This window comes from Rhipicephalus sanguineus, chromosome 4 (genome assembly GCF_013339695.2).
Source record: "Rhipicephalus sanguineus isolate Rsan-2018 chromosome 4, BIME_Rsan_1.4, whole genome shotgun sequence".
Classification (NCBI taxonomy): domain Eukaryota; kingdom Metazoa; phylum Arthropoda; class Arachnida; order Ixodida; family Ixodidae; genus Rhipicephalus; species Rhipicephalus sanguineus.
In genome coordinates, this window is record NC_051179.1 from 165,883,487 (window position 1) to 165,896,821 (window position 13,335).

The following is a 13,335-nucleotide window of genomic DNA, read 5'->3' on the forward strand; positions in this document are numbered from 1 at the left end:
AAAATTGGGGTTTTTGTGGCTCATAACCTCCGAAAACTCCCCCGCTTTTAAAATCACTACGCCATGTTAGAGCAAAAGGCTGCACATGTTTAATTTAACGACCACCTCTGACAAACGTATCATGATGCCACAATGCAGTTTCACTACGTCGGAAGTTTTGCATTACGTGACATTTAACGACCGTTTGAGAGTTAAATATTGTCGTGGGTTATAAAACACGGGGGCTTTATTTAGAAAGGCGTACGGCGTGTCGTACTCCAAGATAGCGCTGAAGGCGTGCAGCCGCCAAGAACGTCTTCTTTTTCAGTCTTTCCCGCTGCGCCTCTCGAGCGCACCGGTTGTCTTGTTTGTCGTCGCCAGCGTATAGACAGACACAAATATGGACGCGGCATTACCCTCCCTCCAGAGCGAGCATCGTCTCGATGCTCACGAAGTAGCAGTCGATGCGCAGTTAGCGAGTGGGCGGTCACATCACTCAGAAAAGTACGGCTTCATGCGTACCACGTGCACTGTCTCAGGCAGATGCTGGCGGCGCTTTGAACAAGAAGAGCCGTCAGGGACGACTTCGTACGTGACGTCGCTAAGGCGGCGCAGAACCTTGTAGGGTCCGAAGTATCGGCGCAGAAGTTTCTCCGAGAGGCCTCGCCGTCGTACAGGGAACCAAACCCAGACTCTTTCCCCGGGCTTAAAGGTGACGAATCGATGGCGGAGATTGTACCGTTGAGCGTCAAGTTCTTGCTGGCTAGTTATTCTGACGCGGGCAAGCTGTCTTGCTTCCTCGGCGCGCTCAGTGAAATCTGCGGCGTCCGTCTCTGAATCACCGTCATGAGGCAGCATAGCATCAAGCATCGTAGTTACGCCTCTGCCGTGAATCAGTGCAAACGGTGTCATTTTCGTTGTTTGTTGGCGTGCTGTATTATACGCGAATGTGACGTACGGCAAAATCCTGTCCCAATTCTTGTGTTCCACGTCAACGTACATGCAAAGCATGTCGGCGATAGTCTTGTTCAGTCGTTCCGTAAGTCCATTTGTTTGTGGGTGATAAGCTGTCGTCTTCCTATGCGCTGTATCACTGAGCGTAAGCACAGTGCGCAACAGCTCGGCTGTAAACGCGGTACCTTTGTCTCTTATCACGACCGCGGGAGCACCATGTCTCAGCACGATGTTCTCAATGAAGAACCGGGCCGCTTCAGCTGCAGTGCCGCTCGGAATCGCCTTGGTCTCGGCGTATCGGGTGAGGTAGTCCGTCGCCACTATAACCCATTTGTTACCGCTGTCCGATGTTGGAAATGGGCCCAAAAGGTCCATGCCAATTTGAGCGAACGGAGTTTCCGGTACTGGAACGGGATGTAAAAGCGCAGCGGGTTTGACCGGTGGTACCTTGCGCCGCTGACAGTCAATGCATGTTCGCACGTAATGCTTCACCTCCACTGCTATTCTTGGCCAGTAGTATTTTTCTTTGATACGTGTCAATGTTCTTGTGAAACCGAGGTGGCCCGACGTGGCTTCGTCATGACAGGCTTGCAAAATTTCTTTGCGGAGGATTTCCGGAACTACCAGCAGATAGCTTTTGCCTGTTGATGAGAAATTCTTCTTATAGAGAATTCCGTTACGCAAGCAGAATGCTGATAAATTTCTCGAAAACACTCTCGGCGCATTCGTGGCTCGTCCATTCAAGAAGTCGATTAGTGAGTTGAGCTCCGGATCGTCTTGCTGTTGCCGGGAGATGACAGCCGCATCGACAACTCCTAAAAAGCCTGCGCATTCATCATCCTGTGGGCTCGGTGGTTTAATCGGTGATCTTGATAGGCAATCGGCATCTAAGTGTTGCCTTCCCGACTTGTAGACTACGGTATGTCGACTACGGCTTGTATGTCGTACTCTTGCAGCCGTAAGCTCCAGCGTGCCAAACGTCCAGACGGGTCTTTCATGTTGGTCAACCAACACAGGGAGTGGTGGTCGCTTACCACTTGGAAAGCGCGGCCATATAAATACGGGCGAAACTTTGCAACTGCCCAAACGACAGCCAGACACTCCTCAGTTGTTGAGTAGTTGGACTCAGCACGGGACAAGGTTCTACTAGCGTAGGCAACTACTCTCTCCGCACCATCTTGGCACTGAACAAGAACAGCGCCGAGGCCCACATTGCTGGCGTCTGTATGGATGGCTGTTGGTGCATCCTCATCGAAGTGAGCGAGTACGGGCGGAGTTTGTAGACGCTGCCGCAACTCGTTGAACGACGCTTCTTGCTCTTCGCCCCATACAAACGCAATATCTTCCCTTGTGAGGCGGGTGAGTGGAGAGGCGATGTGCGCAAAGTCCGCTATAAATCGCCGGTAATAGGCACAAAGACCCAGGAAACGTCGGACCGCCTTCTTATCTACAGGCCTTGTGAACTTTGCGACGGCTGCAGTTTTATCTGGGTCAGGCACCTTCCTGACTGACCACATGCCCCAGGAACAGAAGTTCTTCGAAGCCGAAGTGGCATTTTTCTGGTTTCAATGTGAGTCCTGCGGACCGTATGGCTTGAAGGACAGACAGCAGCCGTTTTAGATGTTCTTCAAACGAGGCCGAAAAAACAATCACGTCGTGAAGGTACACAAGACACGTTTTCCATTTCAGACCGGATAGAACGGTATCCATGAGCCTTTGAAATGTGGCCGGGGCCGAGCATAAACGGAAAGGGAGGACTTTCATTTCAGGGAGGAATTCATAAAGCCCATCAGGCATCACGAATGCGGTCTTTTCTCGGTCAGGCTCATCTACTTCTATTTGCCAGTATCCACTTTTAAGGTCCATTAACGAGAAGTAGCGCGCATGCCGTAGCCTGTCCAAAGAGTCGTCGATCCGTGGCAGCGGATAAAGATCTTTCTTCGTAACGTTGTTGAGCTTACGATAATCAATGCAGAAACGCAAGCTGCCATTTTTCTTTTTCACGAGTACCACCGGTGATGCCCAGGGGCTTTTTGATGGTTGGATCACATCATCCTCTAGCATCTTCTTGACCTGCTGCTGTATGACCTCACGTTCTTTCTGAGCGACGCGATATGGGTTCTGTCGGATGGGTCTTGCTGTCTCTTCCGTGATTATACGGTGTTTAGTCAGCGGCGTTTGACCCACTCGTGACGTCGAGGAAAAGCAGTCCTTGAACCGGCCAAGAAGTTCCATAAGACGACATTTTTCAGTGGGCGTTAACCTTGGGCCGATGTCGACATCTGGTGCCTGCGGTGCTGTACGAGCCGTTGCTTCCCCTTGCATAGCAAGGCAGTCGTAAGAGTAGTCGAGTTCCTCGAGGTATGCCACAGCAGTGCCTTTACCAATGTGCCGGCGCTCGTTCGTAAAATTGGTAAGTAGCACCTCCGTACGGCCATCAACTAAGCTGACGATGCCGCGAGCGATGGCAACACCTTGACGGAAGAGAAGGGCAGTTACACGTTCGGCTATGGCGCCTTCATTACACTGCACGCTGCAACTGACGGAAACAAGACTACACGACAGCGGCGGCACACAGACGTCTTCGTCTACCACACGTAACGCCCTGGGATCTTGGTCTGCGTCCGAGGTCACGGGATTGTCAGAGGCAAATGTTATCACGCCTTCACGTATGTTGACAACGGCGCCGTACTCCCTTAAGAAGTCCATTCTTAGTATCAGAGGTTTGCAGCACTCCGGTAGGATCACGAATGAGGCTACAAAAGCTCTATTCCCGATCATGAGTCTTGCTGTACATTTGCCTGAAGGCGTCATTACCTGGCCTCCAGCATTTCGAATATAAGGGCCCGTCCATTCCGTTCTGACTTTCTTGAGTTCGCCTGCCGGTCGCTCACTTATAATAGAAAAGTCTGCGCCAGTGTCGACTAAGGCCGTCACTTCAAGCCCATCAGTTGTCACGGTGAGGTCGGCAGTCACAGTTTTCTCAGCGTAATCTTCTTGTTCGTCGTTCTCACGTTGCGGCAACAATGGGGGATTTTCGGCAATTCGAGGACCTGCAACCTTCCCCCCAGAGGTCGCTGCTTTCAGTTTCCCCGCCGTGGGCTGGGAGACCGACCTCTAACGGCGTCAGCAAAACTACGGCGACTCGGTGAAGCAAAACGAGCCGGGGATGGCGAGCATGTCCGGAAGGTAGCGGAGCTCTCCTGCCGGCCAGCCAGGTCGTCGTCGATGGGGGCGCGGCTTTCACAAAACTGTCGGCGCGTAGCAGCAGGTGCACTTCCGCGGTACCCAGCTGGACGATGGGGGCAAAAACGGTAAATGTGCCCTGGCTCTCCACAATTGTAGCACAGTGGCCGACGATCCGCAGTGCGCCATATATCCGTCTTGCGCAGTTGAGGTCGCCTTATGGGATCCTGCTGGGCCCAGGCTGCAACAGGTGGCGGTTGGCGGTACTGCGGCGCGGGCATGGGCAACGGTCGACGAACAGCGTCTGCATAGCTGTATGCGTCCGGCTGGTACGATAGTTTTGGAGCCAATGGACGACGTACAGCGTCGCCGTAGGTATATGCGTTAGGCTGGAACGACGCATCAGGGTATGGCTCGGGAGAGGCAAACGCTTGCCGAAGTTCCTGGCGGACGACTTCAGCGACGGACGCAACCGTGAACTCCTGCTGCTGCGGCGATTGCGACGGCGATGTGCACCTTGCGTTCTCCTTTGCAATCTCCTCGCGCACGATCTGTCGAATGAGTAAGCGTAGAGAACACTCATCGGTCGCAGTGAGTGCTGCGGCACCTGCAGGTGCACCGGTGGCTCGGCGATCGCATTGATGGTACCGTTGCTGCAGCGCCCGCTCTATTGCGGTGGCTTCCCTGATAAACTCGTCGACTGTTGTCGGCGGATTGCGCACGAGACCAACAAACAGCTGTTCTCTGACGCCTCTCATGAGATGGCTTAGCTTCTTAGCCTCGGACATGTTGGGGTCAGCGCGGTGGAACAAACGCACCATATCCTCGGCAAACATGGCGACGCCTTCATGTAGCTGTTGGATGCGTGACTCAAGAAGGCGTTGTGCGTTTTCACGTCGGTCTGTGTTGCCGAAGGTATCGCGTAACCGACGGCAAAACTCGTCCCATGTTGTCAGAGTTGCCTCGCGGTTTATGAACCACGTCTTCGCACCGTCTTCAAGGGCAAAGTATACGTGGAAGAGCTTCTCGTCGGGGCTCCAGAGGTTCGACTTCGCTACCCGTTCAAACTCCTCAAGCCAGTCTTCCGCATCTTCGTTCGGGCGGCCGTGAAATGGTTCGGGAATCCGAAGATTCTGGACCGTTACCTGCGTAGGGCTTCTTGAAAACGCCATTTCTTGAGCAGGGGTGGCTGTCGGCAGCGGGGGTCCTTGTAAAAGGCCAAATTATGGTCTCAGACCTTGCAGGCGAGGGCTTGAGCGGTGTACAGGCGTCTCCACGCGTGGCGGTCTCGGGGGGCTGGATGCAGGGCTGCTCACAGGAGTACCGATCATGAGGCGATGGTACCAAGCACCTCCACCAGTGTCGCGGGTTATAAAACACGGGGGCTTTATTTAGAAAGGCGTACGGCGTGACGTACTCCAAGATAGCGCTGAAGGCGTGCAGCCGCCAAGAACGTCTTCTTTTTCAGTCTTTCCCGCTGCGCCTCTCGAGCGCACCGGTTGTCTTCTTTGTCGTCGCCAGCGTATAGACAGACACAAATATGGACGCGGCAATATAATGTGACTCCAAACTCCAAGCTTCGGCGGCTTTCTTCCGCCAATGCCTCAATTTGTTTGGCGTTTGTGCGCCTCTGATGAGCATGGCAGGCGTATCTTGTGCACACTCTTAGGCAAAAGGGTGTGTGGTTCGTCCATTTGGGGACTAATGGGGCTGCCACAACTATTAATCACTTCAAGGGCTAACGTCACCTGCTCAAACCCTTACTCCCTAAGTAGCTAGTCCTCACAGACCACTTCAATAGACTAAAATTTAGTCCTCACATTTACACCTTACCAGGAAACCGTTAGTCCCCGCAGTTGCACCTCGCCGGAAGAACCGTCCGTCGACTGAAACGCTCCATTCGAATGAACTTTTTATCCCCAGCTCACATGATCCGTTAATCCCCAGGGCCAGTGATGCTACCGCGGACTTCTGATTGGGAGCAATTTATGTAGCAGCAAAATTTTCATTTTGGAGCACTTTGGAGCAGCAAATATTTTCATCTTAGAGCACTTTAGAGCAGGCAATTTTCCATCTGGGAGCACTCTCGAGCAGCTAATTTCATTCTAAAAAGACAGGGCGTGCAAAGACACAAGAAAGCAGTCAGGACACCACAAACGCCGACTAACAACTGAAGAGACGTACAACGGCGGAAAAGAAAGACGGCACGAAAACTTATCTTCGCATGCCCATGCAACAGGCGAACCTACCAATCCGGCACGCGTGGGGGTCTACGTGGAAGATAACTGTTAAGGCATTTGATTTCGTCTTTATGCAAGTTAATCGACGGTTGGCTCACACATGCGCTACCAGTACTCTCGAATGCCATGCTTCAATCATCAGGCGCGTTTCTTCATTTCTGTGCCGGTACAACACTGTGCATTCTTCGAATTTTGGCGTGCACTTACAATCTCGAAAATGCAAAGATGTATTAGAAGGCGAGCCTCCTGTTAGCGATCTCTTATGTTCCAACAATCTCTGGTTAATGCAACGGCCCGTCTGTCCTACGTAGAAGCGGCCGCAGCTGGAATGGACCTTGTACACCACACTTGCACGGCAATCAGTGAATTTGTTGGTGTGTTTTACGAAACAAATATCGGTCCGCTTCTTGTCTTTTACTCGCTCATTCTTCCTGTGCGCAGGGGCACAAATCTTACCTAGCTTATTGGCAGCCGTGAAAACAACGTTAACTTCGTGTCTACTTCCTAATTTCTTTAGCCTGTAAGACACGCAACGAATGTACGGTATACCTACGACACGTTTCTTCCTATCGCTTTCTGCAACCATGCTCGGACCTGACATAATGGACTTCTTGAAACGTTCAGTGACAGTGGCTACTGCATAACGAGGATACTCTACACCTAAAGACGCGTAACCTGTGCGTTAAAGCTACCACTCATTTTGTGCTCACACGACTTGATGAGGGCTGACTTAAGGCAAGACATGGCGATGCCGTTTTTTACAACCTTCGAGTGCTTCGACGAAGAGATTAACAGCGGTTTTGATGATCTATGAGGATACTGCCAGCACACGTGGGTCTTCTGAAACGTTAAGGAAATCTATAGAAATTGTATTCCATTATTCTGAGGCACCTCTTTAGTAAAGGTCAGCCTTTTCTTCTTCCAGTCTTTGCGCTGGTTTTCAAGTTTTAAGTTCTTGCCATTGCCGTCACCATCATTTTCCGCATAAAGCCCAAACTGATTACATTGCCCCGCGCATTCTACCCGCGGGAAAGAGCGCGCGAGCGCTGGCGACAAACGCGGCTGAATCGGAGATGAAACGAACCGACCGTCTCTGTCGCACGGAGGGCGCATGCGATAACATCACCTCGCGTGCGAGGCCTGCCGTAGACTGCCCATCAAAGAGAGAGGAAAGGCCTCTTCATGATGGGCCCGCCCGTCTTTCGTAAGGAGCACGAAGGGCCACCAGGGGAAGAGGGGGGCTGCGTCGCCTGCTTTCATTTTGAATGTGTATGTGTTTCAGCAGTTTCGTTTGCTTGCGTCAACTTTGCTAGTTCCTTTTGCATTCACTTCAGAATCACAAAAGGTAAAGGTTGCCACATGAAACCCAGCAGGCAAAATTTTATTGCAGGGCTTCCTAATTCTTTTTGGGGCAGTGGGGCTCACGTCCTACTTCTTACTTCGCCATGTTCAAATTTTTTAGATCAAAGCCACTGAGTCAATTACTTTCAGATTTTTAGTGCGAGCGCGTGGACGTTCTAGAAAGCGGTTTTGGTTGTTGTTTTCATGGCATTCGCAAGATGCCACCACACACATGAGTTCCAACGAAACATGCCGCTTGCACGCGCTGTATCTCTTTTTTATCAGATATTTGCGCGCTTTCCACCCAATTCAGTACGAGCAGTATGCTTGAAAAGTTTATTTCATACTGACGAGTTCCTAAATGTGCAATTATAGTGGTTTTACTCGTTTCTACCCATAGAGTTTCCTCAAAAATTTGTTCGCTACAAAGTTCACAAGCTTTTAGCAATATGTTTTCGAAAGCGTAGCCAGTATAACATTGTGTGCACCTAATTGCAGTATCAAATTTTCATTTTGCTTCACGCAGGGAAGTCTCTTCCCGTGGAGGAAGCAGTCGAGCTTCCTCCACGGACAAAAAATTAGACCGTTGCTGGCATGCCCAGTACCCACGTCCGCTGCTCGAGTGCCGTTAGCAAGTAGATGGATAGTTAGTTGAGTTTTTTTTGTGATAGAGAGTAGGTATTTGTAGGCTCTCTCCTTTGTGGTTTATAAGGCAGCAGCAAGTTCACATAAAAAATGATAGTACTTTTTTTCCTGAAACGACTCTTTTTCAGTGGTCAGGGGGGCACATATCTCCCACTTTTTTTGATACACTCATAGGCCAGTGGTACGCATGTCAGTGTGACACATGTCCCACTTTTTTCCTCGAAAACCGTTAACAATAGAGAGCTCAAACTTCGTACATATTATAAGAAGCTCATAAAAATATCAATGCCGCTTTCAATACGTGGCGTGCGTTCTTCATAACTAGAGACCGGATTTTATACAAATGTCTATATTTTTCCTTGCGTTCATATCGTGCCACTGTGATATATACGCATGAATTGTAGCTTAAGAAGGGCTTTTATAGTGTATTTATAGTGCCTATAAGTGCCTATTTCTGGTGTTTGTGCCTCAATTCCTATACCTGCCTATTAATGTCTATTTTCAGAATTGGTGCCATACTGACACATGCCATCCCGCTGTGGCACATACACGTTTGGGTGTGAAGAAGATAACGTTCTGGCTGTACTGGTTCTGGGGCAGACGCCAACTCCTGGTTGTCTCTCTTGTTTCGCCCGCGACATTACTGGTGAAGGTGCTGGGCACATGTACCTTGGCTTCCAAGTGTCAGCCGTCACTCCTAGCACCTTGGAGACAGCTAGATCTCGCGGAGCAAGAAGCAGCCGCCGCCTGCGAGGATTACCCCCGAATTCGGTCTCTTGTCATCGAGACTCGAAAAAATGAGGACTCCGACGACAAGACAGCAACTCTAACTAACGATGCCGATTGTTCTCCTCTCGCGCATGTTCTTCATGCGCCACAGACACCAAGACCATTCCATGGAGACGTTTTCGAACATGTTCATGACTGGCTCGACCCCTTTGATCGGGCTGCTAGCATCTACGAATAGGACGATGTTCGCAAGCTATGGAGAGTTTACTTCGCATTGGAAGATTCTGCGAAAACGTGGTACGAGAACAACGAGGGCTCCTTTGTGACATGGCAAGAGTTTAGTCGACAGCTCCGCGACGCGTACCGCAACGCCGAAAGGAAGGAGAGAGCTGAACAAGCCATCTCGTGCAGGAATCAGCGGCGGAACGACAGAGTTTCAATGTTTTTCGAGGACATGCTTCGACTCTTCCGGCGCGCAGTCCCTGCCATGTTAGAAGACTTCAGGAGTCCATTGTACCATTCTTGAATGAACTATTATAGAATGGTATTCTAGCATTCTACCGAGGACTTCACGAGCACTCTCGACGTAAACCAGAGTCTACCCTCAGCACAATGAGAAAGCCTTTTGCATATAGTCGGCCCATTGCAAGACTGATTCGGTACAACGTCGACGGTTAAACAGACACCGCTTGCTCAGCATCGTATTATCACCGAACCAACCGAAAGAACCATTTGACAACAGGCCACTAGGGTGTCACAAGAGGAACAAGACGCTATACGCGACCAAGTTCAGCAGGTGCTTAAAGACGACTTCATCCAGCCACCGACCAGTCCCTGGGATTTGCCAGTTGTGTTAGTAAAGAAGAAGGGTGGTACGCTGCGCTTTTGCGTCGATTATCGTAAATTGAACAAGTTCACCAAAAAGACGTTTATCCTCTACCCCGAGTAGATGACTCCTTGGACCGTATACGCAATGCTAGATATTTTTCCTCCATGGATTTACGTAGTGGCTACTGGCAAATCGCAGTTGACGAGCGCGACCGCGACTTTTATTAGTTCTGATGGCCTCTACGAGTTTAAGGTCCTGCCTTTCGGTCTATGCTCAGCTACAGCTACTTTTCAAAGGTTGATGGATTCCGTTCTGACAGGGCTCAAATGGAAATCATTTCTTGTTTACCTTGATGACGTCGTGATCTTCGCAGACAGGTTTGTGCAACACGGCCAGCGCCTGCAGACAGTCCTTCAGGCAATTAGAACAGCTTGGCTTTCTCTCAAACCTGAGAAGTGGCATTTTTTACACGAAGAACTGAAATTCCTTGGCCACGTTGCGAGCCATGCCGGCATCCGCCCAGACCCCGAAAAAAGCACTGCCGTCGCCGCATTTCCCGTGCCCACAAATAAGCGCGACCTACGCCGATTTCTAGGGCTCTGAGCGTACTATAGGCGCTTCGTCAAAATTTTTTCGAATAATCGCTGAACCCATCAATCAACTCACAAAAGACGGCGTCCCGTTTCTTTGTAGTCAGGATCAGCGCTATGCCTTCGACATCCTGTGAAACCATCTCCAGGCTCCGCCTGTACTGGGTCATTTTGACGAAAACGCTGACACAGAGTTACACACAGACGCCAGTAACGTCGCACTAGGCGCCGTATTAGTTCAGTGGCATAATGACCTAGAGCGCGTGATTGCTTATGCGAGCAGAACATTTTCACCTGCTGGAAAAACTATTCGGCTACAGAAAAAAATGCCTAGCTGTTGTCTGTGCCATAACAAAATTTCGGCCATACTTGTACGGTTGCCCACTGAGGGTAGTTGGCGACCACCATACGCTTTGTTGCCTCGCGAATCTCAAGGACCCCTCAGGTCGTCTAGCACGATGGAGCCTTCGGCTACAAGAATTCGACGTAACCATCGTACACATGGCTGGGCGGAAACACACCAACGCTGACTGTCTTTCACGTGCGCCAGTCGGAAATGCCAACACTGACCTTGAAGACGACGACACTTTTATTTCTGCCGTGTCAGCAACCAACTTGGCTCAGCAACAGCGTGACGACTCGGAGCTCAGCCCACTGATTGACTACCTCGAAGGACGCACATCTCACCCTCCTCGAATTTTCGCACGCCCGCTAGCCTCCTTTTGCTTCCGGGATGGAGTCCTTTACAAGAAGAACTTGAACATACGCAAGCTAAATACCTGCTAGTTGAACCAACCACGCTTCGTGAAGACATTTTACGTGTTTGTCACGACGAACCATCGTCCGGACCCATTGGCTTTACGCGCACGTTGCAACGGACTCGACGTTCCCACTACTGGCCACGTCTCGCGAAGACAGCGAAGCACTACGTTCGCCCGTGTCGCGACTGCCAACGACGTAAGACTCCACCTATACGACCAGCGGGAGCGTTACAACCAATAGGTACATCGAAGGCGCCTTTTCGTGAGATTGGCAAGGACTTGCTGGGATCATTCCCCACGTCTTCTGGAAATCGGTGGATTGTGGTCGCTACCGATTACTTAACACGGTACTGCGAAACAAAGGCCCTTCCAAAAGCTACCGCAGTAGATGTCACCCATTTTTTTATTACCAGCGTCGTCCTCCGCCACGGAGCGCCAGCTGTTGCCATCACTGATCGTGGGACAGCTTTTACCGCAGACATGCTGCAAGAAGTCTTGAGGTTAAGTGGCTCGGAACATCGCAAAAGAACGGCCTATCACCCGCAAGCAAACGGGCTGACTGAACGACTGAACAAGACGATTGCAGACATGCTGTCTATGTATGTAGCCATTGGCCACAAGAACTAGGATGATGTCCTTCCTGACGTCACTTTTGCATATAATAGTGCTGTTCAGGAAAGTGCAGGTTTCACCCCCTTTTCGCTTAGTCTACGGTCGAGAAGTCACCACTGTGCTCAACGCCATGCTCCTCTCCGACAACCTAGGAATGTTTTACACGGATGCTGCGATGTTCGCTCAGCGCGCCGAGGAGGCCCGTCAACTCGCGCGACTCCGTATTCAGTGTCGCCAAAGTGCAGACGCACGCCGCTACAATCTTCGTCACCGAAAAGTTACTTTCAATCCTGGTGATGAAGTCTGAGTGTGGACCTCCAGCAGAGAGCGCGGCTGTTCAGAAAAGCTGCTGCGCCGCTACGTCGGGCCTTACAAGATCGTACGACGTCTCAGCGACGTTACTTATGAGGTTCTCCCAGAAGGCACCTCGAGTCGTTGCCGTCGCCTTCCACAAACTGAAGTCATCCCTGTTTCTAGGCTGAAACCGTACTTTTCCCGCTGCCACTCGACTGTGGAGTGACATTGACTTCATTGACGACTTAACGTGTCCTCTTGTTTTCTCTTTTTCATTTTGTTCTTTCCTGTTACTTGACTGATTGTTTGACAGCAGCAGACTGTGCTATTTTGCGTTACGACACAATTATTTCGTTGCATAGTATCCTTCTTCATTTTGCGTGTGCCCTCATATACGACATCGAGACGATGCTTCTTTCGGAGATGGGGCAATGACACATACCATCCCGCTGTGGCACATACACGTTTGGGTGTGAAGAAGAGAGCGTTCTGGCTGCTCTGGTTCAGGGGCAGACATCGACTCGTGGTCGTCTGTCTTGTTTCGCCCACGGCAATACGAACACTATTTAACCCCACATTTCGCCTGCTTTCGAGTGCAGTTTGAACACGTTATTCATGTTACCCGGCAACACTGACCTGTCGCAACTCTCTGTGGGTCAACCTCGCCCTCTTGTTCAACGAACTTCCGAAAAACGACCGCTAGCAGTAGTGAAATGAGCCACATTATGCCGCTGCGTTGACATGACGCAAGCGGCTAAGGGAGGAGGAGGAGGAAATGATGAGGAAAGGAAAAGACGCTATTTCTGCAACCCTAAATGAGAGCACGTCTTAGCGTCTGCAGGGGAATAGGGAGAGGGACATAGAGATGGGAAGAGGACAGAAGAAGACGACGAGAGTTGCGTCCATGACCGAGGGCGCAGCGGGCGGCTTCTACAGCCGGTGGTCCAGTCAAGCAGGGGCGTAGCCAGAATTTTTTTGGGGGGGTAGTTCTACCATACTTTATGTTTGTTCGTGCGTGCGTTTGTATGTGTGCGTGTATATATACGCAAGCAAAATGCAAGACAAGTATGCCATATACAGTGAACTAGATGTCATGACATGAATGAGTTCATTTACTATAAGCAAACAAAATGTTGCATGCAGGTGTTTGTTGGCTGCTTTGCATTACATCGATT

The 13,335-nt window shown here is 50.6% G+C and overlaps 1 protein-coding gene across 1 annotated transcript in view; it reads right to left on the reverse strand.

Annotated features, from left to right (window-relative positions):
* Window positions 1-13,335, reverse strand: part of LOC119391816 (fatty acid synthase) — a 169,801-nt gene that overhangs the window by 108,871 nt on the left and 47,595 nt on the right. The gene's annotated exons all lie outside the window — the stretch shown is intronic.